An 18,129-nucleotide genomic window follows, 5' to 3' on the forward strand; every position below is an offset into this window, starting at 1 on the left:
TGTACCAAATTAATTAATTGATTAAATAAATTTTTAAAATATATCAACATATTTGTACACTACTATGGCATTAACTACACAACATAAATTTTTAAAAGTGGAAGAAACTATCTTGAAATGCACATGCTTGTTCTTAAAAAGGGAAAATCTCGATGAGATATGAGAAATGGAATTTTTTTCTGTATTTTTTAGGGAAGGGTCTACCAGGTGTTCAGGGTCTCATTACTAGACTGGACTCATAGTGATTCTCCTCTTTACAGCCTCCCAAATGCTGGGATTACAGGCACGCCACCACACCCAATCTCATTCGCTGTCTAGGCGTGCCCAGGGGGCTGGGCAGGCACAGCAGGCTCCATGAGAAATGGAGTCTTAAGGAAAGCAATTTAAAAAATTGACCTTTTTTTTTTCAAGATAGAACATTAGATTAGATTAAGTTTTCAATGAATACATTCTTTAGACACAACCAAAAGGTGTTCCAGGAGGAAAATGATTCATAATCAAGTCAATCACTGAAAAGTTATAGAGACAATGGGGATGGTTATTCAATATTGTAAATGTAGTAAACATCAATAAATTGTACACATTGAAATGATAAATTTTGTTATATGTACTTTCTCATAGCAAAAAATATCTGCATAGTTTTTATTAAAGTAAAATTTCTCATAAAGTGAGTTTGCTCTCTAATTCTTAAAGAGAAGTATGATGTGCAGAATTTTACAAATATATTCCTTATAAAATTATTCATGAAAGCACTTTAATAAATCACAATATATTTGTGGTACTCATAACACTCCTTGGAAAAATATTGAATTATAATTTTTTGGATAAAATACTCTTGATAATATATCATTCTTTCATTTTTATTATCTTTCCATTAAAATTTCACTATTGCATTTTTTCCTTTACTAATTTCATTAATTGAAGTATTTCTCCAATACTATCAGCATAATCACAGTTACTATTAAATGGCTCTCCTATTTAAATGACTCTGTTCCTACAGACATATCTGTTTTGTGTCACTTTCCGTAACTCATTTACTAAATAGATTTTATTGATTCTAGAGGAAATAACATCAAAGGAAATTGTAATCAGTTGATTTCTCAAAGAAAAGGTAAATTTATGATAATATTCTTACTAATGCTCTAGAAGAAGATGGTTATTTAAAGGCTGGGTGGAAGGACCTATCTCGGAAAAATCCCTTACTAGTTACTCAACAAATGCATTCTAATTAAATTCATCTAAAAGGCCAATTCTTTATTAAGAAGGTTGTAGTATTTTATGTATAGCTAGACTAACATTAAAGTGTTTTGCTTATCAACTATTTCTATACTCTATTTTTGTTCTAACAGTGAGTTTTATTTTTTATATTAACTCCCTGAAGAACTGTGAGTGACTCTCCGTCTTAATCAGAATGAGTAAGACACCATGTGTAGTCTCTTCTGAGAACCTTTAGAAATTGAAAATCATAGATCTGCTATGTGCATGCTTGAAGACAGTAACGTAAAGAAAGATTTACTTTGAAAGAGCTCCTTGTTTTATTATTTCTTATATCAGGTAAAATCCAATGAGTAACATTCTAGAATTAAAAAACGTGAAATGGATCAAATACATGTTTGATCCATTTGTCAGGCATAATGACTCACTTTTCAAACCCATAATCATCACTAGGATAAAAAAAAAAAGCATAGTAGTTTTTGTAAAATACACTTAAAACAATAGTTACCCAGAATTTCATGAAAGGAACAGTACATAGTTTTATTTCCATTACAGCTATATTGATTATGTTAGTCACAGAAGAATTAATTCAGTATCGTCCTTCTTGGGGAATTGAATTCACCCAAAGTAATAACAGACCTAAAATATTATGAAGCTGAAACAACCTTAAACCCAAAGGGCTACTACTATTTTAAGTTAATCACTCTCTTCAGTGCTATATTGTTGGATGCCTCTATTACAGGAAAAGTGTATCTATGAACCTGTGTGTTTTCTCGTAGAAGATGATGCAGTACACAGTTTAGCATACGAAGCAGCAGGGTGCAGGAGAGCTATTTTGCTAACACATATTCATATACTATTGCAGGCAAGCAGAGAGTAAAATTCAATACCACACAAAATAGGGCAGACATGATATCACGATGGATATTCACTTTCGCAATGAAATAAATAACAGATGAATTCAAAACTCCACAGCACTGATCAATTAAATTTCCAATCTTTCCTTCAACTTTTTTAGAGAGAGTTTAATGGTTGAGTATTAAGGAAAATATGCTCTACTATTCTTTCAAAGGAAAACAACGTATATTGGATGGGTTGAATAATTTCAAAGGTTATTACACAGTAGCACAACATATGATGTTTAGAAGAAGGGAAACAGTTTCCACTGTTGTTTGTTAGTTACTAAAATGAATTTATTGATATTTTTAAACTCAGAGAAATTGTCAATGAAGAACATGTCATTTATGAAACAAAAAACTGTAAGAAAATGCAATGAATTAAAGCATTGAAAACCAATTAGTAAGTGGGTATGGTCCTTTAAATCTTTTTCTAAATAATTAGATTTTGGGAGAGTTGATGCTTTTAACCAATTCTTAATGCTTTTCAATCATTATTATTAATAAAACAGTAATAACTGAAATTTGTTTGGAAATTTACAGCTTTAACTGTTTCCTGTGCATCACTTATCTTCGCAATAGTCTTCTGAGGTCAGCCAGATGAATATTATTACTGAGAAATTCAGAGAGGGCCATGATGTTTACAGATGAAAATCATGGCTCTCAAATCACAAATCAGAGCTCTGACCTCTAAATATTGTACCTCGCCACCATGCCAAGTGGCCTCCTTACTGCACTCAGGGTTTGGAAGGCCACCTGCCCACGAGAACAGCGGGCTCCCTCTGCGTCTCTAACCTGGAATCTCTGCATGCTCAGCCTCCCACAAGGGCCCAGTGAGCAAAGATCCCGTCACTGCCTGGCTCACTGTGTGCAGGTCAACTCAGCATATCCTTTCTTCTGCTTTTTTTTTATTTCTTCATCAATTTACACCCACGTGACAAATAACTGTAAAAGTAAAATTCCCTGACAATATAACTCATACTCAGCATAAGATCATTGTGAGAATTACAAAGTCCTTTGTCTCGCTGGTCTAACCCACTTTTACAGCTGCAACCAAATCTATTTTTTCCATCTGAAATACAAAATCTCATAGTGAACTTTGCTTACTAATTCTTGTCATCCTCTCATATCAACAAAAATTACAATTATTCAAATAATAGCTTCTTGGCACACTCTGGCCATTACATGTGTGACACAACTTTATTTTAAAAATAGTAATGTGAGGTTATTCATTAATAGAACACATACAATTTATGGATAATGATATGAACTCTGAGGAGATGACATAAATTGAAGCTGACAGAGATGATTTCAAGCAGGGTGTCTTCCTCTCTTCTGGATACAGGAGGATGCATGACTTTGAAAACCTACTATAGGAAGGTGCTTTTCCTGAAAGGGAAGACAAGGCTGGGCTCTGTTCTCACCTATACTTATGTCAGGTAAACAGGTTTCTAGAAGACATTATTGCAGGCTTTAACTAAAGTGACTGTCATAAAGTACATGAATGGCTTTGTACATGTCCTGCACATAAACTGTACCTTCAGAATAATACAAACACAAGTAAACAAAAACAAAAATGAGAATTGTCCCTTGTACTGAGGCTTTCCTTCAGCCAGACTGTGAAGTGAGACAGTCACATGGGATCCTAACAAAATACACAAATTGGCTGAAACGTTAATACTGCATGTTATCAAACTATGGATTTATATTCATTATCTTAAAGAAATTTGCCTTTGAGATACAAGTAAGGACAAGAAAAGTAGACACAAACTTTTCCACAAACAATCTCAAACAAATACATACACTTGAGATGCATTTAAAAATGTCTAAAGGACTGAAGCAAATGAAGGTTTGGAAACAAATCCTACTTTGACGTATTTCTCATCTGAAGTCTTCTCTCGCCATTAGGGAAGCTGAGTGTCTTGGCTGCTTTTGTGCATGCCTTACTGCCTTTTAAAAATACTGTCTGCCATCAAATTCCTGAACAGCCATGTTATTATGTATTTGCCTGTTAGGTGTCTGATTTCACATATTTCTTATAGCATTTTGTTGTACTCCCAAGGTGGTTCTTATGTTGGGATCCTACAAAAAAAATGTCTTCTTCGGAAATTCTCCTAATCTAGAAACCTCAGATTGAAGGGGCATGCATGCAGCACTCTATCCATCGAGACACTTTCAATCCAAAGTAAAGTTCTAGAATATAAAGTAATAATAATACAGTGTGTCCTGTGAGAAAATTCTCCAGTTTTCTCAGTTAATTATGGTACTACTGGACATCAGCGGCAAATGAGTGACTTCAACACCTTTCAGAGAAGATTCTCCAAAGGCAAAAACAAACAACTAAAATTTAAGTTTGCCACGAGAAAATGTTGCAGAGAAATTTAGGAATATTTGAGAAGGAAGAGGATATATCAAAGATGACAAAGTTTGTTAAACATTTGGCAAGACTACATACGGCTATAGAATTCCTGTAAAATGTCTATACAATAATAAGTGAATCAAAACAATCAGTAAGAGCTATTTTACCTGGAAGTAAAAGAAAACACCATAAAACTTTTAATATCTTTTTTTTACCACTTTGGTTAAAACTTTGCAAGAGAAAAACAAAACATTTCTTTTGCAATGACATTTATACTCTTTGAAAGGATTGACTGCAGTATCTAACATATTTGGGATGTTTAACCAGCAATTTACATTAATAATTCAGCTCTTGATATCACATAATATAACCTGATATCTGACGGATTTTCTCCATCCTAATAAAAAATTCTGCTAAGTCATGGTGGTGGTGAGCCCACAGGGCTCGGGCCACGGGAGGCCGTGTGCTGTGCTCCACCTTCCTCCTCCCTGGACAAAGTACAATTTCCTACTTGCTTTATACAATCTCCTGTTTCCTTGTTCCCACCTCCTGCCCAGTCACTGTCTGCTAGGACAGGCAGATTACCCCTTGAAACCCACCTCCATTCTGGTCCTACATAGCCTTTGTTCCCCCAAGCCAGGCCCTCAGAAGCTTCATGTCTCTCCCTTGCTGTGGTCTTTCTGGGCCTGCAATGAAGCCCTCTTATCTCTCCTGTCTCTTTTCTATGCTGAAAAATGGAATATTTTGGTGCCGTGACTTGGATCGAGCAGGCAGTGAGGCCTTACTAAGAGAGAAAGATTCCCCTCCCTTGGTCTGGGCTCCCCTGCCAATGAGCCTTTTTCTTTGTCCAGACATTTGCTGTTGCGAGCCCTCATCCACCACGTGCAGCTCTGGTCTTCCCAGGTGAACCTCTCTTTTTAGGGAATTCCTGTTTTTTTGTCCTTTACCAAAAAGTGTGGGTCCATGTCAGGCCTCGCTCTGGGACTACTGTGTACCTACCGTCCTCTGGGGCAGCCCTTCTGCTATCCCAGTGATGACTAAGAATGTGGACAGGGCTCATTCTTTTTCTTCTTGTATGACTCCTTCCAGAATTTCAAGATCGGCCGTTTCACACTCAGGTCGGGCCTCCGACTCACCTTCAATTTGGCCACAAGAATGGGAAATATGAACTTGTGTCCCCTAAAATACACTTTGCTTGGACATCTCTTTGCCAATATAAATTCCTTTGATCTCAAAGATAGCATCAAACCCAAACAGTTGAAACTGATATTATCGCAATGGCAAATGGCCCCCAAATCCCTTAAAAGCCTTTATTGCTCTCTCGGCATGTCCCCTCCTTCTCTGACCCTCCTCAGGATGTTCCTCCTGCTTTCACCTCCCCTGTACCTGCAACCCACCCAGCCTTCTCACTCTCTTCAACCAAATTTTCTGATCAAGGAGATTATGGGGTCACAGAGGAAAGTGATCGATGATGTAGAGTGTGCCTAAGGAGAGTCACATGGAGAGAAAACATTCTCTCAGGCTTTCACAGAGAGCACATTGGCCAAGCAATGGCCGTGACACATCCACATGGTTGACACTGACAAAGGATCTACAAACTGAGGTATGGGGTTTCAGGCTAAATCCTGAGGAAATTTGACTGGTCTTGTCAGTTACATAAGTTACATTTCTTATTATATAGGTCTTGCTTTATCTTGGTCTCAATCAAATGAGATCCTGTGCACCGCCCCTTTCACTTTGCCTTCTGAAGTTTTTAACTCCTCCCCTCCTCTGCTCCCCCCTTTTACCCTTCCTCTCCCTTCACCTTTCTCTTGTTCTGCTCTACCCTTTCCCACCAACTAGCACCCGCAATCTTTGTCTCTTTTTCCTTCAGGTTCCTCACTTTGGGGCAAAGCCCAGTCTGAGAACAGCTAATAACACATTCTTCCCCGAGTGGATATGCTCCCTCCCTCTGCAATGGGGACTCAAGGGCAGCAGCCCACAAAGTGTGGGCCCTTATCTGCTGCTTTCACAGCCAAGCCTGTTGCTCACCTTTCCCTCAGCCACCTGCGAATGTGTCCCCCTTGAACCACAAGAAAGAAATTTTGAGTCAGTAGCTTCCCAGCCCTCCCCCAGTCTCTGAATAACTCAAGAAAAGAACATCTTCCTCCAGGTTAGTCAATCCCTCGGCCCCAGATATCTGCCACAAGCTACAAAGCTAGAAGAGTATACAAAAATAAATGTATCTTAGTTAATAAAAGTTACTGAGAAAGTGGTTCATTATAGAGAGAATGCCCAATGGAAGTATAGACAAAAAAGAGAAAAGTGATGCCTGTAGGAAGAAAGGTGCATCAGGCAACAGAAAAAAGTCATGCCTCCCTGGATCCAGACCAGTGTGCCTATTGCAGAAAGAAGGGGCATTTAAAGCAAAACTATCCAAAGCTGTTAGAGAGGGAAAGAAGAAAGTGTTTATGGTGGAATCAGAGAAAGTTTCTGGAAAGTGTTTATGATAGAATCAAAGAAAGTTTCAGACTGATGAGATCGCTGGTCTCTGCCTGATCCTCAGTTCTAGGATGTTAACTGTCAGCATAAAGGGAAAAGTCTGCTATACTTCAAATTCTGCCATAGCTGTGTCAATAACTACTGAGCTAATGACCCCACTTATGAATCAGAGAGTGCTCAATGTATGAATGTATGTTTGAATGTGTTTCAAATGTATGGCATTCTATAATATAAGACTGATAATGAAGTTAATGAAAAAAAATTTTCTTTCTTTCAGATTTGAACATATGTTTTTCTCTTATGCTTCAGATATTTGTAATAAGTTCATGTCAAGCTAACATGAGGTGATCAGTCAAATGATAATTTTCTGTATGTACCACTGGTGTTGAATTTTCTCTGTAGAACAATATAACGGTTGTCTGTTGGCATTATACATGGATTTAACTCCTAGAATATCTGTGCTTAACAAGAAGTAACAGTCCTCTGGTTACACTTTGTATTTCAAGTTGCTTAATGGTCAGATAAAATTTTAATAATTAAATGTATCGTTCTTTAAATATACTAATGTTAAACTCCCACGGCAGTTCCCAATCTGCTCTTGACATTCATGGGAAACTTAAGAGATAGATCTCGGCCCTCAAACCCCACAGGGAAACTGACTTTATCTAGCTTTCTGTGTCCTCAATAGTAGAGACAAAAATTAACTATAGACAAGCGTCAGCTTTTTGCTGTGACTCTCAGAGCAGGAACTTATTAAAGTGATGCTAAGCCTAAACAAAATGATACCACCAGAGGCCCTCTTGGACTATGCTTCTTCAAGAATGGTGAAGAAGGACACAGGGCATGAGCCTGCCCCAACCTGTGGGCACCGCTAGGACCAGGGCCCATCTACAAGTTCCAGGGCCATTGGAACTGCACTGTCCTGTCCACCAGAAAGCAAGTAAGTCATCCAATTCCATGCCTTCACAGGAAAACTAGCTGCAGCAGGATCCATCAATAGATGACCTGCTTGGTCTTGTCATTGAAGAAGAACCACAGAGCTCAGGGGCCATAGCTCCCACTGAAGTATCTTTGTCAGAACCCCGAGTCTCACTGAATAGCTCAGGTAGGACAGTCTTTTCTTGTTAACACAGGGGCCACATATAGTGTTCTTCCTGATTTTTCAGGTCACTGCATTAGATCTGCAGTCACCACAGGATATGCTGCCAGATGACCTACATGACTTCTACAGACAGGGCCCATTCCTTGGTGACTCCAGACACTGTTCTTCACTCATAATTTTCTTGTACTCCCAACCTGACCCACACCTTATGACAAGAGGTCTCCAAAAGCTCTACTTCTCTTTTACCTCTCTTTCTACAGTGCTTGACTTAGAAGCCCAACCTCAATGAGCCACCAGCTCCTTCCTCTTTCCCTCTTCCCTTGTCGACTACATCCTCTGGGACACTTACAGGTCCTACTTGTGCCAACCCTATCCTAGTTTGCCTCAAACGTCCCTCAGCCTTCTCCTACATTTGCCAACATCCAATATCCCCTAAACACCAACAAACTCAAGCCTACAATTTGAGATCTACTTACCAATGGTTTTCTTGAAACTGCCTAATTGTTATGCAGTATTCTTATTTTTCCTCTACTTAAAACTAATGGTCTCTATCATTTAGTTTACAATCTCAGGGCTACCAGCAATGCAGTTACATCTATTCTGACATATGGTTCACAGATAGTAACTCAACAAACACAGACACTCAAAGAAGGGTACAATATGCCATAGTCAGTAGATCTAGAGTGGTAGAGGCAAATGGGCTTTTCAAGGCCCACCTCACCAACCTTATCCTGGAGATGCACCTGCCTTGGTCTCAGCTCTTTCCCTTAGCTCTAACTAGACTCAAGACCCTTCTCAGAGTACCCACATTCCTAAACCCCTAGAGCGCAAATATCAGAAACTAGAAAATAGGTACTCATCCCCCTTGCCATGGTCATGGTGGAACACTCTTCCTGGTTCCTCTCTTGGTTCTTCTAATCACAATAGTAACCTGCTTATATTTTTAACTTTAAAAAACGTTATATAATCCAGGCTTCATGCAAGCACGGCCAGTGAACTCATTATACTAGTAAAAACCCCAACACTCACTTCCACATGGACAATGCCCATTGTCCTCTCGCCCCCTCCCATGACAGCACTCCTACTCAGCAGGAAAGTCTGAGGAGTTGTCGCCCCTATAACCAAGAGATGCGAATGATTGGTTTTTTCCACCCTAGTAAAAAATTCTGCTAAGTCATCATGGCACCGAGCCAGTGTGGCACAGGCCACTGGAGGCCACGTGCTATGCTCTGCCTTCCTGTTCCCTAGTCAAATTACAACTTCCATTTCACAATATCCTGTTTCCTTGTCCCCCCCCCCCACTGCCCAGTCACTATCTGCCACATCACGCAGACCGCCTCCTAAACCCCACTTCCATCGAGGCCCTACATAGCCTTTGTACCCCTGGCCAGGCCCTCAGAAGATCCATGTCTCTCCTTTCCTGTGATCTTCCCCGTGCCTGCAATAAAGGCCTCTTTTATCTTTTCTGTCTCTTTACTGTGCCGAAAAACCTAACAATATCCATGCTTAATTCTTTGTTATAAGTGTAGTTTATTAGTAAATGTGCCTTACATCCTGGTCTGTTAAAAGCCTCTTTCTCCCAAGAAATGGAAATAAGTAACAGACCTAGCACAAGGAAAGAGAATGTGTTTGTTCCTCACACAACCCTTCATGAGAACACAGGTCAGGGGCTCCCCTGACCTTTGGGACTCTGTTTCTGGTGTTATGTGAAGACATGGGAGGCCGTGGGTCTGGACAGAGACACCACAACCTTCTAATGTGGTCCAAAATCTCTCACTGAACTTTGCTGGGAGAATCCTCAAAACTCCACCGATTTATTGCTGCTGGCCCTGGGTGACTTCCCAAAGGGGAATTTTCAGCATAAGGGGACAATGCACTGAGGAGAGTGGAGGGATGGCGACTGCATGCTGTACCTCTGGTGGCCTTCTGGGCTCAGCCCTTTCTTCTTTGTGTAAATTGAGAACTTAAATCCTCAGGGCTTCAAGATCCTCTTCTATGAAATATGGAGAATTTCATCTTCTACCTCATGAAGTCATTATGACAATTAAGTAACTTAATACATATGATTTTTTTTTTTTTTTTTTTTTTTTTGCGGAACTGGGGATTGAACTCAAGCCCTTGCGCTTGCCAGGGAAGCGCTTATTCCACTGAGCCATCTCCCCGGCCTAATACATATGATCTGATTAGTACTTAATACTGGCAGCCATCTCCTCAAAAGCAAAACTAAAAACTAAAAGCAGTGATTGTTATATCTCCTCCCTTTCTCTCACTCCGGACTTTCAAGCTATTGCAAAATGATCTTGGTTCAGAAGAATTAGGAGCACAGAGCTTCAGTACCCCAAAGAAATACTGGCTATGCTAGTCTGGATCAATTCAGTTTCAAGAAAGAAACTATTTAAAATGCACAGATCGGTCTCTGGTCCAGATGCAGCAAAATTCCCCAGCAATGATGATTTCTGCACATTTTTCCTGAGTGTTTGAAAATGGAAATAGGTTTTAGGTGGCTACTTGAAGTGGACTTCAGTTGGGGGAAGGTTTTCTGGTTTGCTTTGCGGAGCTTTTTTCCCCCATCCTCTGATAAACACTTGGATTCTAGCAACCGCAACTTTATGTCCACAATGAGCAGCTCACTGAGTAGGAAGAAGAAAAGATGCCTGCGCATCTCCATGAAGTTGTGCTTCTTGCCACTATTCACAGGTACCCATTCTGCACAGTTCCTGAAGTTCCCTTTAACAAAAGAATCAGCAAAATGCCCCAGTATTTTTGAATAGCCATTTTATGCATAATTCTGAGAGGTATCTGAAGCCAATTGAGAGAGGACTGTACCCTCCCTCCATTTTAATGATCTTAATTTTCTAACGGAATGTTAGCAGAAGGAGTCGGGGCCACTCAGAGCTGCTTGTGCTGCTCGGTATTGATGTTGCTTGCAAATTAAATGCACCTAAGTAGCCACCTGTTTGTGCTTATGATTATGTAAAGCCCCATATGTTTCCCTCTCTACACATGGGAGGTAAATATTGAAAAAATTATTCTGGTGTGAAGGGTGAAAACAGCAGCAATTCTTTTATAACTGTCAACATATGCCGTGGTGTAGCCTTGTAATGTGCTTTGTCTGACATACTTGCTGATTTTTGCCATGCAGTGTTCAGAAAAAAAGAAAAAGAATCTGTTACCCATGGTTATGCAAAACAATTAAAAATCAGTTTATATTAAATTCAGATTAGAAAGAGGTATAATTTTCAAATCCAACCGTAAGTTTTAAATGGATTCTGAGGCTTATGACTTAAATAGGGTTTTTTGTATGTGCATAATAAAGAAAAGTGAATCTTATTTTTCTCAATTTACCAGCATAGAAAAATGAGTGTTTTCTCTCTAAGAACACCCTGTAGGTTTCATATTACTGAGTAGAAAAAGTGAAGTCCAAGAACAGAAATTTGTAAGTAGCATGAAAATTCATCTGTGGGCTCTTCGCCTGGGCAGGCTGGCACAACCCCAGGGAATCCCTTGGGCAGAGTCTCACTGTCCCTGGCAACCTGCCCTGGCAAACTGGCCTTGCCGGTGAGCCCCAGGGCGAGGCGCAGTGCAGGTGACTTCCATGCGGTGTATGTGGAGTCAGCCCTAGACAGGATCTCCCAGAAGAGGCCAGCGTGGCAGCCTGGGACTTTGATCCCTGGCGGTCGGAAGACAAACACGCACGGTGTGTCTCTGATGAAGAGCGCTTCGCACGGGGACAGTTCAGCAGCCCTAGACGTGCACGCTTCCGACTTTCCCAAGAATCTCACAACAAGACGCAGAAAGTAATAGGCAAAGAGCAGAACTCAGTATGTGGCGAAAACCTGCATATGGCAGACCAGCCACTTCTAATCTCAGGAAGGAAGCTACTTGCATTACAGCGAGAACAGCAAAGAAATGAGGACCTGACAGGCTTCCGTGGTGTATGGAGCCAGGAGCACCTCTAAATACTCAAGAGACTAAGAACCAAAGCAGGAGTTATCAATCTCTGAGTAGTTCCTGTGTGCCAAGGCTTACAGCAAGCGCTCCTCTACCCCTCATTGAATGCATTTAATTTTCAGAAGAATTGCATGATCGAAGTAATGTTAATGCTTCCCACCTGAATAGGCATGGGAACTTGCTGAACTGAAGCCATAAGCACACTAAGCTTCCTCAATCTAAGTTTTATTTGTGTGAGGAAGAGGGAGAATAATATGAGTACACATGCAGGTACATGTGCACATACATGTGCTATCAAAATGTAATAAATGTAAAATAACACCATATGTCTCCCCACTGCACTGAAATACCCCTTCCACAGGGACTTTTTTTTTTCAATCTCAGTATTCAAACAGAAAGAAATTTTCAACACCAAAGTGCTGCTATGTGTATTCGTCTCCTACTTGTCTCATTTAACAATGATTAAATCCCATGTGTGAAAATACTTCTCACAAATATAATTTTAATGGATGAATGATATACTCTACCAGATTTATTGGAACCTATCTTTTCCCACATTATCGAGTACTTAAGTTGATCTCATTAATTTGCTGGTACAAATGGCCCTAAAATGATTAATGCTTTATAGATTTGTTCTGATATGTGGAGCCACAAAATTAAAGGCTTGCACATCAGAAAGGCCCTATTACTAGGAAATGGGTGGTTTTCACAGCAGCAGGACCAAGCTATGGACTATCTCTGCCATTAATCACAATGTCTGCACATGCACAGAATAAATATTTTCTCATTAACTGACAGATGCTTCTTGGACTATATCAAATCTATTTTTAAAAGGACAAATCAATTTATTACTAAATTATCAAGGGATTAAAACAGTTTACCCTTCATATAGGCTTGAGGGAAATGATTTACTATTATCTTTTTGACTATTATCAAAATCACAGAGGAAAAGCTAATTAAATACATGGAAAAGTGTTAATAATTTTGTTAATTTTTATTGGTGAACACATATTATCCCATATCATGAGGAGCCTAAAAACAAATATAAACATAAAAATAATTATGTTTTAATTCCATTTGATTTCTTCTTTCTCTAGTTTTTTATTGAATTTGTTGTTTTACATATTAGTGGTATCTGAACCTTTAAAATCATACTCATTTTCTACATTTTTACTACAAAAATTTTCTTTCTTTAGAAATGTCTCCAATACATAAAAGTTAAATGTACATAATCGAATATGTTGTTTGTAATTTTTTTATTTTTTTGGATATAAAGTCTTGCCATGCAGTTAGGACTCACAGTGATCATCCTGTCTCAGCCTCCCCAGAGCTGGGATTACAGACATACACCACAATTCTTGGTTTAGGGCCCAGCATGGTATACCTCGGGCTCCAGGCCTGACCTGGCATTGGTACTGGGGAGCAAACTCAGGACCTTGTGCTTGTCACGGAGGCACTTATGCCACTAAACTATCTCCCCAGCCCTATCAGTTTTATTATATTTGTAATTCTGAGATTTGTTTCAAATCAGCCATAAACTAGTTTTATTAAAAATGCAACTTTTTATCTGCTTCAGATTTCTTTTGCTATGTTTTGTAAGGTTGATGATCTGATTTTGCCTACTGTTTTCTAAACTGATAACTATAGCAGAATAATTAACTAAATAATTATGTTTTAATTACAGATACATAGTATGCATTTTATCAAATAGAAAGTAATACTCTATAATGAACTTTTTCTGAGCTCTACGCAAACAGTTGAGTACATAGGCATTAGGGTCAAATGAAAATATTACTCTGATGTTTCTATATAACAATAAAGTCTGTTACTATTAAAAGAATTTATTGCTTCAGGTTTGATTTTTGATAACATACGGTATAATGCATTATAACTTTAGACTGTACTAATTTCACTATTATTCCATTATTTTATTTTATTTTTCATATATATATATATTTTTATTTCTTTACTCTTCTGAATGAACATTAGAATTATTTTCTCAGGGCTCAATAGTTTAGAGTTTGACTATGGCTAACTGGAGTTCTATATGCCACAGTCATCTGTATGTCAGATTCTTTTCTCATGCTTGGAAAATTTTCTGCTACTACTTCTGCAAAGAGTGTTTTTATGTGATTTGTGTTGTCTCCTGCTGTTTCATTGATAACTACTAGTCTTATGTTATTTTTCTTTGCATCATTTTGCAGCTTTTGCTTTTTTTTTTTTTGAACCAAAGATTGAACTCAGGTCCTTGTACTTGCCAGGCAAGCATTTATTCTACTGAGCCATCTCCCCGGCCAGTTTTTGCATTATTTCCTGTTCCTTTGTTACTCTTAAGAGATTTTTCCTTTTGTGTTCACTAGCTGCAGTGCTAACTTCAAGGTCTGAAATTGTATCTTCAGTTTCATTTTCCAGGTTTCATTGGAATTCTTAATGTCTTGGATATCTATTTCATGAATTCTGGTTCTTTCCTGTATTGTTCATTCCATGTTTCCATCATTTTCCTATTCCCTTGTAATTTTATCTATATCTTCTTTAGATGTGCTGAGCAATTCTTTCATGATTGTTGTCATTTCTGTTTTTAGCTGAGAGATTATTTCTGTTCCTATTTCCTCTATAGCCTGTTGGAGTTGTTTCCTCAATTCAGTTGGCATCATTTCCAAAAGTTTAAGTGTATGATTCCAAGTCCTTCTATGACTTTGTCTCCTGGACTTGTTTTAGGTATGCTGGAGGTCTGGGATTGCCTTTTGCTCCTTCTTTTTGATATTTTTGAAGCTCTTAATGTTCACCCTAACTCTGCAGCAACAGTAGAGGGCAGGATGGGGATGATCAAGGCTCCCATGAGAGTGGGAGGGTGCAGTAGGCTTGCCAAAGCTCCTATGTGGGGTTCACTATGGCATCCACCTCGATGAGGGAGAGGCAAGCCACAGCTGACAGAGGATCCAGGGATGGTGAGGGAGGGCTGAAGCTCTGCCAGGCTCTCTTGATGTGCAGGGGGGCAGCCTAAGGCTCCCCAAGGCTCCCGCTACCAGTAGGACAGGACGCAGCAACTCAGCAGAGCTAGGATGATACAATGATGGGAGAGCCAGTCACAGCTCAGTCCCAGGTCAATATTGTAATAATAAGTTTATAATATGAATATTATGATTATCATGTTGATGAATTTATAAATTAATTCAGATACAAATTTCAGTGTTAATTTTACTGATTCAAACACTGAATATGTCTTCATTTTATTTTGTTTTATTTTTGCTTTTTTTGAAGCAGGGTTTCATTATGCAGTTCAGACTGACCTCAAACTCACTTTGTAGTGCAGGCTGGCCTTGAACTCTTGCCTCAGCCCCCCAAGTGCTTGGAGTACAGTCGTGCACCACCACACCTTGCTGTCTTCATTTTTGAAAGAATACTTTTATAATATTAATCAGTAAATTAGTAAATAAATGAAGTAAAGTATATGAATATGCAATCCTCATATGTTCTAAGTGGTTAGAAGTTGTGCTTATATATTCTCATTTATAAATATATCTGTGTAGAAAAATAAACACAATTGATTTGTGTACTTAAAGTAGGTGAATTTTATGATGTATAAGTTATATTCAAATAAAGCTGTTAACTTGAAAATGAGAGAGGGAAGACATAAACAAAATTAAACCTCAGTTTCAAAAAGCAGTAGAATTGGCCCCGTTGATCTTCTTAGTAAAAATGCTTATTGGCTGAGAGATAAGATTTTGCAATTTGTATCAAGACCTTTAAGAACATTACTTCTATATAAACAATTTCATGTACATTCAAAATTGTAAAAAAATTTAGTGTAAAAGACCATTTATTACATTACAAATTATATAAATGATTATAGCATGAATTTAATAAGTTAGGGACCATTCAAATAAAACATAGAATAATTTTTTTCTTCCAAGAGTATTTAATAACACAAGCAATTCTTCAGAAGCAAGCTTTTTTCCTCATTACATTAAATCATATATCTTTGGCTATAGGTTAACATCAGACAAGAAATCAGCAGGAACAAATTTACCAACTATAGCACTAGGTCACCGTAGTTACGGTATTGTATGGAGCTTTTACTTACGTCCCTCCTTGTGTTAACAGCAATTTTATTCCTAACTGCCAGTATTTGGAAGCACTCAGGAAGTGCTTCAGGAAGTGAATGAATAAACTATGGAAACTGCAGGCAATGGAGTATTAACTCAGTACTAAACAAAATTACTTACCAAGCCATGAAAAGCCATGGCTGAACATTAAGTGGATATTAGTCTGTGTTACTACATGATTCTAATTAGCTGACACTGGCAAAGGCAAAAGTATGGAGACAATAAAAAGATCAGGAGTTATAAAGGCTAGAAAGTGAACAAGGCTAAAAACACTGCACAAAGAACTCCTGAGGCAGTGAAAATTATTCTGTATGACACTATAGAAAGAATATATGTCACGATGCATTTATGAAAGCGCATGGAATGCATAGCACTGATTCGCCCTAATAGAACTGTGGACTTTGGGTGACATGACCTATCAATGTAAGTTATTGATCTATAGTAAATGTGTTCCCCTGGTGTGAATTGCCACAACAGGGAAAGTAGTGGTGTACCGTCTATGCCATGTGGGGTCAGGGAGAATACATGAATTCTGCTTGTGCTCCCATAACTGAACTTCTAAATCCCAGAAATATCACTGGAAACTAAAGACTCAGACATACAATTTTTTCAGGCAAATCAGGCTGCTTTCATGATAGTCCCCCCCATGATGATTCTGTTAAAACAACACCATAAAGAGCTTTTAGAAGAACTGTAGGGTAGAAAGGACACATAGTAAGAACAAAGAGTGAGGCAGTAGATCTTGGAAGGTCACTATAAAGTACTAATGCTATGAAACCTTGTAGAACGGCACCAGCTGTTGAGTAGCTTATTTCAAAATGATCTTTCTGATGCAATTCTGATCTAAATCTAACCTGTACATAGATTGGAAAAAAGATCACTTTAACTTAGAATTACAAAGCCTATTTTGTCTTCTGGATAACATACATGGTTATTATCCAACGCCTAAGGACACACATAAATAATCTCATCATGCACTGAAGGATAGAGGAACATTTAACTCAAAAAGTAGAATTGTAAATCACTACAAGAGCCTGAATTTCTTTTGCAAGTTTATTAATTCACACTTTGTGACATAGTTTGTGTAGAAAGTCATTTTCCTTGTAGGAAATTATGTCAGACCCAGCTGAACTTATTTTGCTTAAGTGAGCACAGTAGGAAAGATATGCCTTAAGAGAATTTGACCCAGAAAATTTGGAAGCATAACCCTGGTTTCTTGGACAGAAAGTTATCTGAAGGACAGAGAAGGCACTTCATGTAGGCCTGCTCTGAGCCAAGCTTTATCAGAACATCCAGATGGAAAACAGAAAATTCCACTTATTTCTTGTTTCTTTCAACTAAAGCCTTTCAAAACTGAAAGAGGGAAATGTTATTTTTACAAAGCTATTAAATATATTAATACATATTTTCTTTGCAGATTCTTTTAGAAAGAAAAAAACTTCAGTTAAATAAAAAATTACTTTAAAATTATTTTATGGCTAAAGATGAAAGTGTTAATTGATCAAGTGTTGATTGAAATGCAGAGAATGAATACATTCAACATAATACTATGTGTACTCTACCTACTAAGTTCATAATATCCCAAGTGAAACAACAGAAAAAATATTTTTGACAAATGCTAATTAACTAGATATTTTGACATACATCCATAAAGGAGCAGATTTCGTAAATTTTAGACATTTACCCTTAATTTCATTTTCAAGCACTTCTCTAATAATTTAAGCTTTCTCATTAGTTATTAATATTTTTCTAAATCTTTCTTTCACTCTGGTCAAGAAAGTATGTGAGGGCCAATGAGGTAGCTCAGCAGCTAAGTGCCTACTTAGGCAAGTGCAGGGACCGGGGTTCAAACCCCAGAACTACATGCCATGCTGGCCCGGCCTCCAGGGCACACTGAGCCAGGGACTGAGTCCAGGTGTGGTGGCACACGCCTGTAATCTCAGCGCTGGGGAGGCTAAAAACAGGAGGATCACCATGAGTCTGAGCTGCATAGTGAGACTCTGTAAACAAACAAACAAA

General features: G+C 38.3%; 1 protein-coding gene across 1 annotated transcript in view; it reads right to left on the reverse strand.

Annotated features, from left to right (window-relative positions):
• Positions 1-18,129, reverse strand: part of Themis (thymocyte selection associated) — a 233,162-nt gene that overhangs the window by 163,060 nt on the left and 51,973 nt on the right. The gene's annotated exons all lie outside the window — the stretch shown is intronic.

This window comes from Octodon degus, unplaced genomic scaffold (assembly GCF_000260255.1).
Source record: "Octodon degus isolate 3935 unplaced genomic scaffold, OctDeg1.0 scaffold00034, whole genome shotgun sequence".
Classification (NCBI taxonomy): Eukaryota; Metazoa; Chordata; class Mammalia; order Rodentia; family Octodontidae; genus Octodon; species Octodon degus.